The following is a 6,959-nucleotide window of genomic DNA, read 5'->3' on the forward strand; positions in this document are numbered from 1 at the left end:
TCTCCCGCCATTTGCAGGTAGTTTGCTACGTACTTCCAAGAGAAATTAAGACAGTGATATCACTAAACAGTGATATCACAGTGATATCACTAAATTAAGTTTAGATATCACTAAATTAAGTGATATCACTAAATTAAGACAGTGATATCACAGTGATATCACTAAACATTCACAGTTTGTTTAAATGTTAACATCTTCTTTTGATCTCTGAATTAACAGAATGCAGCGATAACCATGTAATCAAACAGTTCCTGTCTAACATCTAACAAGATATAAGTAAACACATACAATTAGTATTACCTCTAATTCTCTAACAATACAGGTTTGCATTTCAAAGCTCTAGTCTATCAAACATGAAATGGCCCTAATTACCATTTACATATCCTTTCATATGTTTCTTAAGGTTGGATCTGGGTCTATTAGCCTGCTAGCTGTGTAACCCTTTCTGGCCCTGTGTCACAGCCAGGTATCAATACAGTCTATGACTCAGACCACAGACTGTAAGGCCAGAAGGATCATCCAGTCCTGCACATCACAGGTCACAGAACCTCATCCACCCACTCCTGTAATGGACCCGTAACCTCTGGCTGAGTTACTGATGCTCTCAAATCTTGATTTAAAGATTGCAAGTTACAGAGACTCCACCATTTACTCTAGTTCAGGGGATCTCAATCTTCCTTACACTTCAACCCCCTTCCGACAACAAAAAATACCACATGACTCCAGGAGCGGGGACTGAAGCCTGATCTCACTCAAGCCCCACCGCCCTGGGCAGGAGGACCAAAGCCCAAGCCCCAGTGCGCCAGGTAGGGGGACCAAAGCCAAGGGGTCTTCAGTCCTGGGCAGGGGGCCTGTAGCCTGAGCCCTGCCGCCAAGGCTCAGACTTTGGCTTCAGACCTGAGCAGTGGGACTTGGGCTTTGGCCCCAGGCCCCAGCAAGTCTAACACCAGTCATGGCAACCCCATTAAAACGGGGTCCCGACCCACTTTGGGGTCCCGACCCACAGTTTGAGAACTGCTGCTCTAAGTCAAACCAGCAAGTAACCCATGCCCCATGCTGCAGAGGAAGATGAAAAACCAGCAGAGTCTCTGTCAATCTGACCTGGGGAAAAATTCCTTCCCACCCCCAAATACGACGATCAGTTAGACCTCAGCATGTGGGCAAGGCCCACCAGCCAGACACCTGGGAAAGAATTCTCTGGAGTAACGCAAAGCCCTTCCTAACTAGTCCCATCTCCAGCCACCGGAGCCTGATCCTGTGAGATGCTGAGTGCCCTCAATGACCACTGAAGTTAGGGAATGGAGGGTGCACCCCAGCTTGCAGGAAGCACTCGGCGCCTTGTAGTATTGGGCCTTATGTCGGGTTTTCTAGCCAACTAAAGTACTTCCAATTACAACCATAATCACAAGACACAAAACTAAGCTGGAGCCTGAACTGGCTAATGGACACAGCTGATTTACAGCCTAAAGGCTATATTCTCAGTGAGTAGGAGTATGAGGTGGGCATAGACAGCCCTGCCCATGACCTTGCACAGGGACGAGCCAGAATGTCAGTGCTTGCACTCCTTGGGCAAAGTGCTAGGACCCACCACCCAGCCCAGAGAGCGGGCTGTGCATGAGATCACACTGCAGAAATGCTCTCCAGATACTGTTCCTGTGCGTCATGGCACTAACACATCCAAATTGAAAAGAGGACCCATACAGAAGCCCTGATCCTCCTCCCTTAGCTCACTCCTCTGCACAGGAACGCAGGGAGCCCCCATTGTAACTAGACACTGCATTGTGATCAGTCTAGACCCTGTCCCTTACGCACTGGATCCTGCCCTGGTTTTGATGCCCAGGAGATCTCTTTGGCTGTGGAAGTCATGAATGGATTTGCCCCACGGAGCACAAGGAACAGAGCGGGATGGCTTTGCATAATCACAGGTGGCTGAAGATGAACACTAGGGGTGTGCACCCTTTCAGTATGCGTGTTTTAAGTGCCTACCCCAGCAGAATTCCCACTGTCGGTCTTTCACAGGCAGAATACCACATCTGCCCCACCTCTCACCGCACGGCTCAGGCACGCAATGGCACAACAGCACTTTTAAATGACTGTGAATAACTGGCTGCTTCCTGACTCCCCCTGGCACCCTCAGAGCAGCCCTGTAAGCAGCCTCTCACCTCCGTTTTCCCTTTTTGGCTGATCAGTAAACTTCAGCCAGGCTCCCCGTGGCCAAAAATACCCCTCTTTGGGGGGTCTAGGTTTAGTAATGTAAAAGAAACTCAAAATAAGACTCCAAGTCCCACATTAAAGTCCAACACAAATCTACACTCTTCCTACTGCCAGGTCTTCCTGCTTGGGGCCTGGTAGTACAGTACACTGTACTAGTAAGATATTTATAGCTGGTACTCCGTACCAGACAGACACAGGAGGAGCAGAATGTGGGGCTGCCCCATGCCAGCAGCTCCTCCAGCGCGGCTATACCGCTCCCAGCCCCAGCCCCAGCCCCATCCCCAGCCTTTCCACACAGCTGCGTCTCCTGTCTGGGGTCTGTACAGCAGCCCCGCCATAGGACAGGGCTGGGGGCGGGGTTGAGGGCAGTACAGCCACCCCGGAGGAGCTGCTGGCGTGGGGCCACCCGGCAGTCCCATATTCTGCTCCTTTGGCCTCTGCAGTTCCAGGGAGAGCCCAGCAGTTCAGAAGTCTCCGCACAGTGGAAGGAGGACAGAGCCTGCCCGTCCCCCCCAGGTAACATGAGATGGATCATGGGGAGGAGACAGCGAGAGCATGGGGGCCCTGGGCTGGGGGCGGGGAGGAGTCACGTGGGGGGTCATGTGGGGAGGTCATGTCCCCCCCTTTAGCTGGTGCCTCCCCTTTATGTCCCTCCCATGAGTGCAGCATACTAGTAAGAAATTAATTCTACTTGCACCACTTCTGGGGCCTTTTCTGCAGTGGCAGGCCACTCTCAAGCCTCTGTCTAGGTTTCTCCTTTTTGCTCTCCCTGAGCATCCCCCTTCACCGCAGCCTCCTGCTGCTCTTTACAGGGCAATCACCTGAACTATACCTAGGTGTGACTTTTTAGTATTGAGGTTCAGCTGGCCCCAAGCCTCCAGCCCTTAAGGGACTAGTCACCCTTTTACAGTGAAAAACAATGCAAATGTGAAGGATTGATTCATTATTCAGATTAGATAGACAGACAGGCAGTCAGAATGTATTTAAAGGTCATTGTAACTAGAATTGGCAGCCTGATCTCACTCATGAAACGAGCTCCAGGATAGCACTTTCAGTTTGAGGTTTTACCCATAGTAGAAAATAAGAAATGACATCACTCCAGTCGCCCACAGAAAAATCATACTTTCACTTGGAGGTGCCGGTGTGATAACTCACAGCAACAAAGCATGACTAGTTTGTGTTCATGTCACCGCAACCCCAAATGTATTTAAAGTTTGAAAACATGGAATGAATTTTGCTGAGCAGTCAACTCAGAGATTGCCCCACATACACACACACCTCCTCCAAACTGATGTGAAAACACAGCCTTCGCTAGTTTTGCTTACAGATCTGGCACGGATGCTTTCAGACCTGTACCCTTTACATGACAGTCATTTTACTTCCTCTTCGTGGGCTTATAGAGCAGATCTATCTTGCAAGGATCAAACTGTTTATTTGCTTCTTCATACATCATCTCTGCTAGCACTGTAACTATTACAGAACATTTCTATTATCTGGCTGTTAGTGATAATCTATGAAGCAGAAAGGATATAGTTTATTCTCTAAGTTGCCTTGAACCCATTGTGGCAAAAAGGTAAAAAAATTGTTTGACTAGTATATTGATCCAGCACAATATAAAAATTACACTGGTAGTACATTTTGTATATTAGGGTATCATTTTTATCACAAGGCTTTTTACTTTAAAAAAAAACAGATAACATCAAATCTGAAGGCCTCAATTTATCCACAGAATAGCTGTAATAAAAATAGGGATATTGCTATTTTTAAGACATAGAGAGATTGATTTTTCAATGACCAAAACACTAATTTAAAAGATTACATTGACTATGGCTAGGGTGCCTTTTCATGAACAACCCAGCCAGGCTCTCATCTTGGACGTAACACTGTGAAATACATTTCAAGTATTATAACGGGCCAAACTAAAATGCCTGGTCAAAATTCACAAATGAAAAGTTTTCATGTTGAAAAATGGGGTTTCATGAAAATCAATATGTTCCGTGGGAATATGTCAATTTCAACAATGTCCAAATTTTCCAGTTGAAAAATGTCATTGAAATGTTTCATTTTCACATTTTGTGTTTTGTTTTGATATTTGAAAATTTTAAAAAAATGGTTTTCCTAAATGGTTTGGGGATTTTCAGGGCTTCCCACCACCTCTTCTTACCGTTTTTATCATTTCCCCCTTTTTCCACTGGAAAAAAAGAGGGAAAGGTAAAAAAAAACCCACAATAAAGTTGGAAAAACCCACTTTTTACACCTTTTTACTGTTTTCCAATTCTACATTCCAACAGTCCCAAAATGAAAATTTTCAGAACCTTTCATGTTGTGAAAAAATTGATATTGTGATTTTTCATTCCCATTCAGGATAGAAACAAATGTCAAAGTATCAAGAGGAAAATTCTGTTTGCTTACCACCTTTACACTTGGATCGACATGTCCCTGAAATAAGTGTTAGGGGATGAAATCTGGCTTGAACTTTAAAGCTGTTCCTAATCATGCTTTTTGCTTTTGTATGCAGATTGTGGCATATAGGCAGCATGGCACCATTCAACTTTCTTTTGAGCCACTTTTGCTGTCTGGCAGTTTGACCCTGTTCATTAGAATATTTCCTTTAGCACTTTCAAAAAATTATTTTTTCTTAGGCTTTGCGTTATCTGTTTTATTGCCAGATACTTATACTTCCCCTGCTGCTGTGCTCATTACTTTCCAAAGCCTTTTGCACTAACATGACTTCTTTTAAATGTAGTTTGCTCTCTACCCCATCCATTATTTCACAAACTCACCACAGGTCAGTATAGCCTCCCAGCCAGATAATTTATTCCCTTGTCATTTGGATATAGCCCAATCCTTCAAAAAAGTTTGCGTATCTATTTCCATAATAAGTAAATAAACAAACCCCAAATGCCTACCCAACAAAACGAAAGCCCTGCCTGCCTGTACCTATGTTTAAGCCACAAATCCAAAACAAATTTACTTCTGTTCTCCTAGCCTTGGACTAATGCTGGTTGCAATTCAAAAACTATTTGTTTTCAGATCCTGCCCAGTTTACCCTCACTTCTCTTGTCACAATTGGAAAGTAGCCCGTATTCTGAGATGGGCCTAGGTCACAAATTTGAGCCCTGGATCTGCACTCTCTGTTTGCATGGGTAGGCGGTTTCTGGTTGGGGCCCATCTCAATTTCATAAGGAATCATCAAATCCCACCTTACATGACTGATCTATAAAAGTTGCACTTTACTTTATGTTCCTTTATGGAAACTTTTGCATCCTCATTTCAGCTAACGTTCTCCTGCACCTCTGTCAAGGAGCAGTTTTTGATTATATCACTGCAGGGTTACTTCTTGTTTTTGTACAATGGCTGGAGGAGCAGCAGGAAGCACATTCTGATAGCTTGTTCTTGGCACAAACAAGAGTGCACAGGAGAAGAAGAAAAGGAAACAGTGAGTTTCATGTTTCCCCTCGATGTTCAAAATCTTCTGGGAAGGATTCTGAAGTGAGTTATCACAGCCTGCCTCTGATAAATACATCTCTTTACTGATGTAGGGACTCCAAACCCTCCTTTAACTAAAGAGAGAAATACCTGCTGTCATCATGCCTGGAATCTGATTTGGAGCTGCAGGGCCATTCTTCCTAATGAAGGAAGAAGATTCTCAGTGATCTGAAAGGAGACATTTAAAACCTGGAGCAAGTCCCGTCACTCTTTGATTTTTCATCTGACTCTCCAAAGCGTGTGACAACAGTACCCATGAAGCCAGTTCTTCATGTCACAGCACAACAAACAGAGAACACATGCCAAAAAGTGTGACAGAAGGAGGGAGATGGGGAGGGTGGCCTCTCAGAAAGTTAAGGAGCTAATTGTCTTCTCTGAGTTTTCTGTTCATGGAATTTTACCTACAGCGGAACCACACTAATTTGCAGAAATGACTGGGAGACCCGTTGTGAACTACTGAACCTTGTAAATTACTGAGTAATTGGAAAAACACAATGGAAAGCAAGGATCTTGCACCGTAAACTGTACTTTGTTCATTTCTTGGGAAGAGTGTAGATTTTGTTATTTGAAAGAAATCTTTGCAATGTGCTAGCAAAGTGACTAGAGAATATTTGGTTAAAAAAACAAACTATGAAATCTTAATAAAGTGAGACTCCATTATATGAAAGCTAGGTATTATTATTGCACCGTTATTACATGTTGGCCCCAATCCTTGTGACTGTGTCAGAGAGCCTCAAAATATGAAGCACCTCCTACAATGTCTGTGGCTTGAGTGCAAATGCTCTTCCAGTGACCTGGTGGAGTAAAATGATCGGGCAATCGCACAGATGTGGTGGGAAGCAGTGTGATGTTGCACTCCATAATGTTTTATGGAAATATGTTTATGAGTGTAAATATGATGTAACTGGAATATGCTTTATGCAAAAGATCTCTTGTAAAGTATCATTGCAAAGCTTATAATCTACTGAGTGTGTTCATCCTATCTGTATGTATGTATCATTCTTGTATCTGAAGCTAGAAATATATAAATTATAGCTCTGAGATACTTTTGTAATTATGCAAAGTGTGGGCCATTGATGATGGTTTAGAATCTTGATGGCTCCCATTGACAAGGGCAATTGGTTGTAAATGGCTCTGTTTACTTGCAAGCCTTCCTGTGTTCATGTAAGCCAGCCCAGGAACAATGGTGGAATCCATCTTAAACCTGGTGCTTTTCCATTTAGAAGGAGGGGTGGGGATCCAGAGAGACAAAAGAT

The 6,959-nt window shown here is 44.1% G+C and overlaps 1 long non-coding RNA gene across 2 annotated transcripts in view; it reads left to right on the forward strand.

Annotated features, from left to right (window-relative positions):
• Positions 1 to 5,578, forward strand: part of LOC141994422 (uncharacterized) — a 66,198-nt gene extending 60,620 nt beyond the window's left edge. Inside the window, exon 3 of one of the 2 annotated variants that reach the window (XR_012641126.1) lies at positions 5,492 to 5,578. This is a non-coding gene — a long non-coding RNA (uncharacterized LOC141994422). The remainder of the gene's footprint in view (positions 1 to 5,491) is intronic. The other variant, XR_012641125.1, reaches the window with a different exon arrangement.
• Positions 5,579 to 6,959: the final 1,381 nt, after the last annotated feature.

The sequence above is a fragment of the Natator depressus genome, chromosome 10 (genome assembly GCF_965152275.1).
Source record: "Natator depressus isolate rNatDep1 chromosome 10, rNatDep2.hap1, whole genome shotgun sequence".
Lineage (NCBI taxonomy): Eukaryota > Metazoa > Chordata > Testudines > Cheloniidae > Natator > Natator depressus.